We start from the raw sequence: 12,237 nt of genomic DNA, 5'->3' as shown, positions 1-12,237 counted from the left end.
TCATAAGTTCAATGATTCTCTGCTTGATGTCCTCAAGGAAATAGTGGTTGCTTGTACGGTATAAAGTCCCAGGATAGTGAATTCCGGGATGTCAAGCTGTGTTGGGATTTCAAACTGTCCAAGTTTATCCATGCTGAGCATTACAGAGGGCACAACAAGATCAGTGAGAGGAAGGGTGAAGGTTGGAATATTCAACTCCGCTTTCTTAAGCTCAACAATGAGTCCCTCAACGATCTGCTGAATCTCATTGATGATTTTTTGTTCAGGTGCCATGTTCTTAATCATCTCAACCATACTGGTTAACAACTCAGTGACCTTGGTGATGGCCCTAGTGTAGTATTTTGCTCACAAAGTCCAGATAAGTGGTAATCGCAGCATTGACATTCAGATTTGTAATTTCTTCTTTAATGAACTCAGCCAAGGGCTTAATGATGTCCAGCACAAACTTATCAATTACATCTTTAACAGATGTAATCATTTCTGAAACTTTGATCTCTCTCAGGCTTTCCACAAATCCTCTGAATGATGAAAGAACAAGGTTGACAAAGTCTCTTGTTGCTTCAAGTTTCTGGGGGATTTCAAGAGCTCCGATCAGCTCATTGATGTAAACAGTGTACTCAGCATAACTTGATTGGCATGATCCACAAAGTCATTATACTCCAATGACCTGAGCTTTTGCACAATAGTTTCAATATGCATATTCAGTTGTTGAATGATATCCTCAACGTGAGTTGTTTTCAAGTAGTTGATGGCATCCTGGAAGACTTGCACAAGTTTGGTAGGAATGTCTGCGTCCTTCACCTTGTTGACTACAGCACTGATTGTTTCCCTCAATTTTCAACTGATGGATGAACTCAACAGCCTTTCCAAGACAGCCTGGACCTTTTTGTCAACCTCAAACTTTACAATCAGCTCCCTCATCTTGGCATATAAATTGTTGATCTTTCCTAGGATGTCAAGATCCTGAATAATTTCCTTAACGGAAAATACAATTTCATTGAAAATCTCAGTAGGAATCTGACTCACAAGTGCATCAATGTAAGCTTTGAATTCGATTGATGAAATGTAATCCTTCAGCTCAACAACACATTTTTGCATGTCGAAGGTCTCAATCATTTGTTTCACATCACTCATGATTGTCTGTAGTTTAGCCTTGACTTCATATTTGGAATCCAAATCCTGCAGGAATGAGATGCTACTGCCCGTGAGTTTTCCAAGTCGATCTGCTGGATCAGCTCCCTCATGGTATCAATCACATGCAAAACCATTGCCTGGATGTCATACTCCTCATTAATGGCATGCAGCTGTTCCTGGATCTTCTGGATGAGGGTCTCGGGCAGATTGCCACTAACAATAATGTCTTTCAACATACCAGCAAAGTGGTGGATGTAAACTGACAGATCAGCCAGAAGATTCTCAACAGTAACCTTCAGGTTTGTCAAAGAGGCTTCCACGTCCTCCATGGAGATGACATATTCTTGGGTTAAATCATCAAAATACTGCTTCATCTGAGTGACCTTGCCTTCTACATTTAGTTGAGAAACAAAGTCATTTACATACTGGGGAAGAGCCTCAAGTTTAGCCTTTATCTCCTCATTGTTGATGTAGTCTTGCAGTGCCTCTGCCACACGCACAACAACAACCTTGACACTTTCCAATAATGCAGGGAGAGTTTCAATTAAAGGAAACAGAATTATTTGACATTCTGTGATCTTGTCATACTTGAGGAAGGAAGAGATGGTGAATTCCTGGTTCTCTGTGGACTCCGCATTGAACATGTTTGTGAGGAAAGTGCCAGAAACCTCAATTCCAGTTCTCTCAGCAGTGTTGTAAACACTCATGTCCTGGTTAAAAGCGTGTTCATTCAATGTAGACTTCATTCTAAAACTGGTCTTCTGCTCTTGGGGTGACAGAACGGTATCCATCTTGTTGTCTAATGTGGTCTCAAGAGCAAAACCGTTATCTAGCTGCTGGTTTACTGATGCTCTGCATTCATGTGAGCTAGCAAAAGCCAGGGGTTGTGCTTTAAGGAGGAACTTGCCATAGAGCTGGGCACTATGCTTTCCATACATGATCATGTCTCCATCAGCATTGAAGATTGCATCAAGGTTGAAATCAAAAGGAACAATGCTGCAACGGATGGTGTGATCAAAGCGGAATGGCTGTGAGTTGAAGCGAGCATCGTTGGTAATCCTTGCAGCAAGACCGACAACCTCAAGCTCGGTGTTGTGGCTCATGTGAGTTCCAAAAAGTTTTCCAATGGTGCTGCACTTGCATTAGCTGTCATATCAGCATAGTTTGACCTGATAGGTGTGCTTGACCTCTTCCTCACCATAGATGGCTTTCAGGTTTCCAGTCAGATCCATCTTGTAAAGCTCTGCCTGCAGCTGGGCCTCATTAATGAAGTTGGCAGCCAGAATGTTCAGGTTGTTATTAACATTTGCAGAGGCAGTGTATGGTTTCAGGTTGATGGTGATATCATGAGTGTAAGATGCATACTCACTGGCAGTAGCTTCAGACTTTGAGTTGAAGTCAAGGCTAGAAAGAGTAATGGTCAAAGTGTTGGCATTATCAACCTTGATGTCACGTATGGCAGCCTTGTTGGCGATGGATAGAGTAGCCGTTGAAGCATCAAGCCCAGCATTGAAGGTGTTTTCCAGGGACAGGGGGCTCTGGAGGGTATTTGTTCCACTTGTGGTCAAACCATCCTTGTTCATTTTAAGAGTAGCCTTATGGGTAGCCTCATTCTCAAGGAGCTTTATGGTGGCATCGCTATTCACAGCCAGGCCATTGACATCAAGGGAGGCAGTCAGCAGGGAGTAAACACGGTTTTCAGTGTGGTCAGCATTTGTCTCCATTCTCATTACAACTTCACCAGCACCAGCAGAGGCTTCAGCTTGGTTGTGGATCTTCATGCCAAGAACAACAGCATTTGCATCACATTTCAGTGACAGCTTGCTGTCTTTGAAGGAAAGCTCAGCAACATGGGTCAAGTGGTCTTCAAAGGCATTGGTGTTAGACACAACTGAGAGTTCACCATTGGCAAGCGTTGCTGCAATTGTATTCTGGGCCTTGACAAGTGTGGAGTCAAGCTGAACCGTAGAATCGATCTTTGCTTCTTGCCTGAATGGGAAGATGGCAAATGACTGGGTTGAAATGGTCTTGCCATACACTGGTCCAGCAGTGAAGTCTCCCTTAAAGTCGCTATGGGCAGAGATTTCATTCAGCGTTCATTTCCTGTTGTGCCATCGTGGCCTAGGATGAAATGAACACCAAGTGGGCTTTTGGCTTCAATCTTGCTGCTTGATTTCAGGTTAAGTTTGTCTGTGAAGGTTGCTTCTTCAGTGATAACAACAGTGGCTTCAAGGAATTTATGAGCCAAAGAGCTTTCCAAATGAGCTTGATGGAATCAGTAGTGGGCCAACACTCCAGAGCCTAAATAAAAAACAAAGGAAAAAAATGATGATTTAAAGATGAATAGCTATTGATTATTTCATTAGGGAACATTGTAAACTGAAATCTAGAACTTTTACTTTGTATACATCATTGGAAGTTGAAGACTAACTGAACACTTCCTCAAGCAAGATTAAACCAGCACATAATTGTAATGTTGAGTTAATGATAGCCATATAACAAATTAGAAATCATGAAGGACATTCACTTTTAATTACCTGTCATCGTAAATGAGAGGACTGTCAACTGGGGAGGTTCCTCTCACATCAAACTTAGCAGAGTATCTTTGGTGTATCAACAATATCGTTGCCGGCAGCCATTGATGGCCTCCATTTCATATAGGTTGCTTTTCATCAAAGTTGAAATCTCAGCTTTGCCAAAAAGAGGAATGGAACAGAGTAAAGCTCTCAGGAACAAACAAGCTCTGGGATGGGAATTTCCTTCATGGACACAATCTCAGTCCAAACTGGGGTAGTGCACACGCTCGGTGGTGGTCCAAGGCTGGTGGGAAGTGAAGTTTCTTCTGTTGACTTTCCTCCAAGAGGGAGAGGGATAGCAATGCTGAAGTGCTCATTGTTGAAGTGGTAGACAGCCTTTCCCTCGCTGTTATAAAGAAAAAACGTAAAGTGCATTAATGTTTTTGGGAAAAAAACGATAATTAAACATTTACCTTGTAGTTTTTCACACTTACGTCTTGAGGAACAGTGTCTCTGGCAGGGAAATCTCAGGCATATCAGGCACTCTGAAGTCCTTAATGTAATGGAATTCATCACCATGGCTTTTCCATGTAGTTGTTTGTTTCCTAAAAAAAGTGACAATCAGTCTTTATTCATGACCAAACCATTTAACAAATAACAATGTAAATAAGTGTTAAATCCGAGATTCATACCTCTGCAAATGTATTGAAGATCTGACGGACTTTCATTTCAGTATGCCCCACCTGTATGTCAAGAAGTTGGTTGCCATACATATCTACCATATCAGCCATTGGCAAGCTGGTTGTCTCAGTGTTCACATCGGACTTGAACTCAACCTCAAACTTGCTGGCATCTGTAAAAATAGAGAACAATATATTAAATCCAGAGAAATTAGGAAATATTTCTCTAATCCTAAAATTCGAATCATTCTGGTAGTAAAAGTATGCTAGCAAACAAACCAACACTTTGTTCACGTTTACCAACAATTCTAACACTGTCAGATGTAGCTACATTTAGGATGTGAAACTGGTTTATATGCTACTGTCTAAGAAGTAAATCACTTTTAACACGTCTTATGTCATAGTCTGAAAAAAGGGCCCTTTGAAAGTAACATTACCATATTTCATTGCGATTTTCTGCTCAGATGTGGCAGCCATAACCTTGATTTCACTTTTAAGTTCCAACTCCAATTCCTCATCACGTTTCATGTTAGCTGTGAAAGTGGCATCAGCATTGATTGAGGGGACAAGAAGTTGGACTTGCAGCATAGCCTCCTTCATCTCTTTCAAACTGAAAGAAAGGACACAGAGTTAGCTTAATCTCAAGGATGAGGGTGAAATATATGTCATTTTATGAGCATTTATGTTGTATTTCTTACTTGGCACGGCCAACCAGAGAGAGCTGAGGGATGTTCTTGTTTATGAGGTCAAGAGAAATGGAGTGAGTTTCTTTGCCCTTGGTGTTTCCATCGACAACACCCAGCCTGAGTCCAGCCTCCACATCGTAGTCTGGGATCTGGATGTCAGCTGTGATGACATTCTTTCTCCTGTTATATTTCATGATCGCTCTGGCCTCAGTGGGCTCTGCACCTGATGTTGAAAAACCAAAAGGTTAATATATATTAACTGCACTTAATGTGGGGTTTTTTCAAATTGAGCTATTGATAAGCCCTAAAGATCCTTCAATATTTGCCCCTACCTTCAGCCCTCAGAACAAACTTCACAGAGTCGACCTTCTGCCGTCCCTCTTCTCCCTCTCTCAGAAGCTCATAGGCAATGGTGGCTGTGTACTCAGTGACTTCACCAGTGGGGTGGAGCTCCACAGCAAATCTGTTTAGATAATTCAGTTAATTAATCAATATTGTTAGGTAACTTAAACAAAAGACAATGATGTGCCGGAAGTTTAGAAAGTTTTGCTTACTTGCTGTCCCCTGTGATGGGGAAGAAGGGGGCTGTCTCGTGAGAGAAAGCATCGGTGTACTGAAGATCAGTGCAGTATTTCATTCCAGCAAAGAAGGGAGGTGCATTCGCTTAACATCAACCCTTGTCCATCACCATAGGGGGGATGGTCTTCACCTCTGATCCAGTCACTGCCACCAAGGTGTTTCTATATGTTAAGGGTAGATAAGTTAGAATACAACTCAGAAAACAATTAATTGAAGATTGAAGACCCCTCTCATTATTCTAATGCAGCCTTATTACAGACACAAAAAAAAGAGTTGCACTTAAGCTACAAATACAGCTGCTTTCCCATCTTGTTAAACAACATTGTCCCCTTTAAAATGTTGTACATACAGGTATACATATTGTTGCTGCTTTCCAAGCAGAGTTGCAAGGCATTTTATTCCTGTTACTTACGTCATTTTGATGAGCTTTGTAGGACGTGTTGGAGCAGGGATGGTCAGCTTCACATTGTCACTTTCCATGGAGATCTTTGCACTAAGCCCACTTTCGTGGAAAATGTTGGTATGCATCTCTAAACCAGAGTTGATATATTCAGGGATGTGGGAGCCAATCTGTGATACAAACTCAATGCCGGCGGAGGGCATAAAGGTCACTTCGCTCTGTGTGGGCAAATAGGAGAAAGGAGAAGACCTTTGGTGATCGGGTTTATCATAAAAATAAATACTTGTGTCATTATAACACATTTATGAATAATTACCATGTCACGGGGCAATCTGAAGACCACCCTTGATGCCGGGGGTGAAAGTTCCAGACATTGTAATCCTCAGGGGCACACCAGTGGCAGTCGGCAGGAAGAATTCATTATCCATGAAGATGTAGTGGGCAAAGATTGTGTTGTCAGCCTTGGTCATCAGTGCCTTCATGATCTGTGGCAAATACAAATACACATTAGACATTTTAATAATTTACAAGGAACTTACAATGAATGCATTGTTTCTACTATGCTCTTTAAAGAAATGTCCTTACATCAGTTGGGAACATTTTGAACATGCTGTCAACCATCATGGCAGCAGAGTAGGCCAGCTCCTCCATTTCATTGGTCTTCAGATATCCCAGCTCATTACCCAACAGCCTCAGGTAAACCATCGCCTCGGGAGACTGTGCTGTCTTCATTTCATTTACGAGTTTGTTGAGGTTGCGTCCAATCTCCCTCATCAGGTTCTGTGATGCCTAAACAGAAAAGTCCATACTATATTACTTAATTCATTGCAGTTGGTATAAATCAAAAATAAATTATCACTAATAACATCATTTATACTTTTGATATAAAAACTATTTTTCTAAATACCTGTCTCTTCTTCCTGTCCTTCTTCAGAGCAGGGAGCATGTTCTGCAAGATCTCATTGACTCTGAGTGGCATGTTTTCAGAGACAAAGTACATTGTCTCCAGGGCAGTGTCGGGGAAGAATCCATTCTTTCCAAACAGGGCTTCCACAGTTGGCTCAAATCCATTGCCCTCCATACCAACCTGTTAGGGTGAAGAACATTATGACATGACACACTTACAGACCTCAGAACATTTTGTTCCTAGTTTATGGAAAAACACAGCTCAAAAGGTTTACCTCCATCATGTCGATGTCATAGCCGAATGCCTTCAGAGTCATTTCAAGCATGACCTCCTTGGGCAAGTAGCTGCTACCCTCAAAGAACATGTTGCCTTCCACAGATCCAATCTTGTAGTTGCGAGAGAACTTGGTGGGGTCCATAGGTGCCCCGACCTCATTGCCCTGAAGTGCAGCAAGGATCTTCTGTCTCAGTCTGAAGGACAGAAAACAAATATTACAGTTAAATATCTGATCATGATAAAATGGGGAAATATACTAACCATGTTGTACAACAACAAATGTATGACATTTGAATATAAATCTGAAACTGCTTTTCACTTACTCTCGGGTTGCTGTCTCAGTTGAGGACAAAATGTTGGTAACGTGGGAGATCACAAAGCTCTTGACTTGTTGGTCCTGCTCATTGGGCAGGGCATCAGCCAGCTGGGCCAGTTCAGTGGGCTGGGGGTCTTTCATGAGTACCAGATATGCAGCAATACGCTTTTGCATTGGGCTTGCGCCGTCCAAAAGCACTTGCATGAGAATCTCTCTGCCCTGTGAAAGATAGACATCAATATAATTAGTAAAAGGTAGAAATAATTATTTAGACGTTTTGTCAAACCTTTGAATGAATTTGACTTGCCTCCTCTGGGACGGGAGTCAGTCTGAAGGCCTGGATGGCAGCCTGCTGCACAGCCAGGGAAGCATCAGGTTGGTTCACACACTGGATCACAGCAGATCTGAGTGCAGGACCAGCAGCTCCCATAGCTGCTGCCATGTTTCCAATAACCTGTAATCAAAGGACATATTAGTTTTGTGCTCATTGGTGTTTTATGTTATTTTGCTTTTGATCTGTAGCAAATGTTACCCACTCTCAATGTCAAGAAAGTGTTGTCCTTGTCACCAGAACAGTCACCCAACTGGGAACCCATGAACTCAGCAACAGCGAAAATCTCAGGGATCAGTTTGCCTTCAGCTTTGTAAAACCTGGTCAGAAACGAAATACATAATATTATAATTCAAAGCTTGCTTCTCCTAATAATCAAAAGAGGGAACATGTTTGCTGAAACATTATTCAGTGATTGAATACAGAATAAAGGGGGGGTTAACTTCACTTACCTCTTTACAACATTGCTCAGGGCGTACATGATGGGCTTGCTGGGCTTGTATTTGGCCATCTCGAGCATGTCATTGATCAGGAGGGCAGAGGGATTGGACACCAGTCCCATAGCAAAAACACCGGCATCAACCTCGAGTGAGGAAGTGTCAAAGGTCCTGAAGATCTGCATGATGGTACTGCTGCACTCAGGGGTTCCACACTGGGCCAAAACCTGGTAGGTCAGGGCACTGGACACTTCAAGAGCTTCTGGAATGGCGGGACTCAGGGTCTCGGTCTTCATTCCACGGACCATACTGACAAGCACGTGGAAGAGGTGGGCTCTCTTTTCACCATCAGTCTCGGGCAGAGAGGCCAGTTCTCTCAGGAGGTTCAGACCTGCATCTTTATCCTGGATAGCACTCTTGTCCTCAACAGCGTCCATGTGAAGACCCTTCACAATGCCACCTGTGAAACAAAAGCAACATAATTATAATGTTACCGTACGTTTTTTTTGATCAATCAAATGTATTTGGAAAGAATACACATTAAACAAAGGACTTACTGTGGTCAAAGACTCTTTCTTTGCTAGGAGAGACCTGAACCAGAGTCAGTTCTTGCTTTCCAACATTGGTAATTCCATGTTCTCCACTGGTGAAAGAAAAACACATGCTTAACAATACTGTTGACCTCTTGTACAAGACATATCAGTATGTCACTTATATGACAAAACACTTTTAAGAGTCTAATATGAGGTTAAACTTACTTGTGAGAGAAGGGAATGAGGATGTGGTTTTCAATGCATGAGCCAGAGGTCATGTGTTTGTCCGCATTGTCAAACTTGTAGTTGCAGGCCTGTGAGCTTCTGACCAGCTGGGCAAGAGGATAGTGCTGAAAAAAAGATCATATTAATGCAGTGAATTAATCAAGTTAAGTTGAATAGTATCCTCCCCACATACCACTTCAATTAAATATACTTAATTCATGAATGTAATTGATTTCCTGAAAGGTTCATTTTGCTACCTCAGTTAATTGGATATCTTACCATGCCAGAGATAAGTGCCAGTGGGCTGGTGTGGTCTCTCAGTGGGACAAATTTGTCACATCTGGACAGGTCCCTGTTGAGGCTGATGTCAGTTGCGATGTCCTCTCTTGCGTTGACTGTGGATTGGGTCTTGCACTTGCCATGGATGGTGGGCTGAAATAGATGATTAGAGATTTTTTGTATGTACTACAGGCAGTTTTTTTTAATCGTAAATACAAACATGATATACTTTTGAAGGTGCTACTAAAATATGCAAATTTCAAAGCATTCTTTCATGAATGTACCATGTTCTTGTTCTTGTCTTCTTCCAGCAGAGGCACAGCCAGGGCGGAAATGATTCCCCTTTTGATGTTCAGGATGGTAATTGTCTCACCGTCCTCGGGGTACAGTTTGACATCGTAAACTCCCTCAACCACAACCTTCAGAGGATATCTGCAGAACATTTGTGAGACTTTCACTATTAAGTCTTATGGCAAATGTGGTTCATTTCATTAGGTATTTATATGCCACTGGATTCACTGGAGACGTTTCTATGTAACTCACCTCTCCATTTCAGCAGCAAAGGCATCAGAGCTGGCTGCAGGAGCGAACACAGGGTTGCCCTCTGTGTCCATATCAACCACCTCACTCAGGCTACAGCCAGTGGTGCGGACGATGAAACTACAAGTCTGAGGTACTTCAATCGAAACCTGTTTTAAAAGATAATTTTAGCATCTATATATAGTGTATACAGAATTATCTACATTAAATAGACCTAAGATAAATGATGATAAAATGTAGCTGCTAAAGCACTGTATCATGTACCTTGCAAGTTGCTTTGGGTCCATTCCTGAGATGTGAAGCACCATTGATAGCGTTCAAGGACTCGGCTTCGTAAATGTATTCATACTTGTGGGAGGTTTTGTACCTTTGGTTTACTGAGTAAAAAGTAATTATTTCATTATTACATTTCAGTACTTTACAGTCAGAAAGCAGTTTGCCTTAGCAAATCAGCCATAGTTTAAAAAAGTCCTGTATGGATAAGACATTATCAAGTGTTTTACTCCCCAAAAATATCTATATGCATGTGCTAGCATCAAAGTTCAGTTTACTGCTGACGATGTATAGTCAGACAGCTGCAGTGCAATTTACATTCACATTATGTTCAGGTTGTGTAATTAAAATATGAAAACAATGAAACTTACTCAGGCAGTTTTCCTGTTCCTCATGGGCATCTGTACAAACAATAAGAGCAGCATTTGATAAAATATTTGTTTCCTCCTTGAAGAAAACATCTTTACTTTAAAAAGAGATCAGAGTTTCCACTTAGGTTGGTTTGCATTTTAACTATTAAATGCATAGTATCCCCCATTCAAAACAACACAAAGTTATTTAAAAATACTTACAAGACAAAGTAATTGTGATTAGTAGAAGGAAAAGACACAGCTTTGAGTCCCCCATCATGGGCTCTCTGCAACTCTCCTTTAGACTCCTTGGGTGAGTACTCAGACGAGACTAAAGGCTCAACCTCCTCATCTGCCTTTTGTACCAAAGCTGTTCCGTATTGGGAGGCATGTTGTAATGATATACAGTACTGTTGAAGCTCCAAAGTCCACTCTATACGTATGTGTGGAGGGACAAAGGCAACTAGTTCCATAAGAAAAAAAACATTCATATCAGGTTATTGCTCTTAGATTAAATGTGAAGAGGTGAGTTTTTTCTAATTCTTCACAGTTGTATAAAAGTCTCATTACAGTGAATGCTAAAGAGATACCTTTTGTATAGGTTTATTTCAAAACATAAACTGCATCAGCACAATTCAATTGACTATGAAGTTCATCTTTTTGAGATACTCAATCTCATAATGTTGAGGCTTCTATTAATCATTTGTAAAAACCAAATCGTTGTGATTAACGGACAATAATAAAGTTTAAAACTATACATTGCATAATCCTAAAGTAAAACATGCTTATTCTAAAACATCACCCAGAAACTGTGGAGTTTTGCCCTGTAGCCACTGATAAGGATAACACTGAACAGGTTGTTCTCCAGCATCTTGTAAAGGGGCAGTGGACTACAGTCTCTGACCGCTGTGTAGACATGATGTTGCACACTCATTTAGGGCCTTACATTCTCTGAACTGATTATCTAATTTGGATAAAAACACCCTTATCATAACCCACTTGAGGCAAAACCAAAGGCATATTGAAATTATCTGAAAAACCCAGTATTTTGAAAAAGGATTTACATTCCATATTAGTTTATCATATGATACTTTAATAGATAGGGTCCCTTTGCCAAAGTCAGGACAGTTGTCGATATTGTGCACTTTTTTAACTGTTTTGGTTACGGCTTAGTTCAAAATAGGGGAAAACCTTGTTTTTTTAGTAACCCAGTTATTGTGAACACCCTCAATATGTAATCCTAGAAGGTTCACCACCATGTCAAACTGAATTAGTTTAGATATGGGCCCATATACTGTATAATGTCACTTTAGTTTGAAAATATCAGTAGACACCACTAGATGGCAGTAGAAATAAGGATCAGTGATCTGTTTGTTCTTTCTCTGTCCTGGAAGGGCAACAGACTACTTCAAGAGGCCCTGTTGATTTTCCTTGTAAACAAACCAAAAAAAACATTTACATTCAGTGTTACTCACCAATACTCAATCGTGTGTATCCTTCATGTCTAACAAAACAAGTGTATTTTTGTTTTGGATTTTTTTTACTTTAATAAGATTAAATACAAAGCCAACAGTGTAACCTGCAAGTCCCTCTTACATGTACAACCTCCAATACCTTCGGCTAATTTCTGATCTGCTTAAGAAATTGTTAAGTTCAGTGGCGAACCGTGTCTATCACAACTGGACCTTCTGTAGACATCCCCCCCCTGCCGTTATAATGTCCGTATTTTCACTGAATTGTCGTCTTGAAAAGGGTACTCACAACAATTCCGCAAC

General features: G+C 41.0%; 1 pseudogene; it reads right to left on the bottom strand.

Annotated features, from left to right (window-relative positions):
- LOC117492885 overlaps positions 1 to 10,739 on the bottom strand; it is a 27,455-nt pseudogene extending 16,716 nt beyond the window's left edge.
- Between the last annotated feature and the right edge of the window lie 1,498 nt (positions 10,740 to 12,237).

This window comes from Trematomus bernacchii, unplaced genomic scaffold (genome assembly GCF_902827165.1).
Source record: "Trematomus bernacchii unplaced genomic scaffold, fTreBer1.1, whole genome shotgun sequence".
In the NCBI taxonomy this organism is placed as follows: domain Eukaryota; kingdom Metazoa; phylum Chordata; class Actinopteri; order Perciformes; family Nototheniidae; genus Trematomus; species Trematomus bernacchii.
The sequence above is the reverse complement of the archived record's forward strand: the minus strand, read 5'-3'. Positions and strand labels throughout refer to the sequence as shown.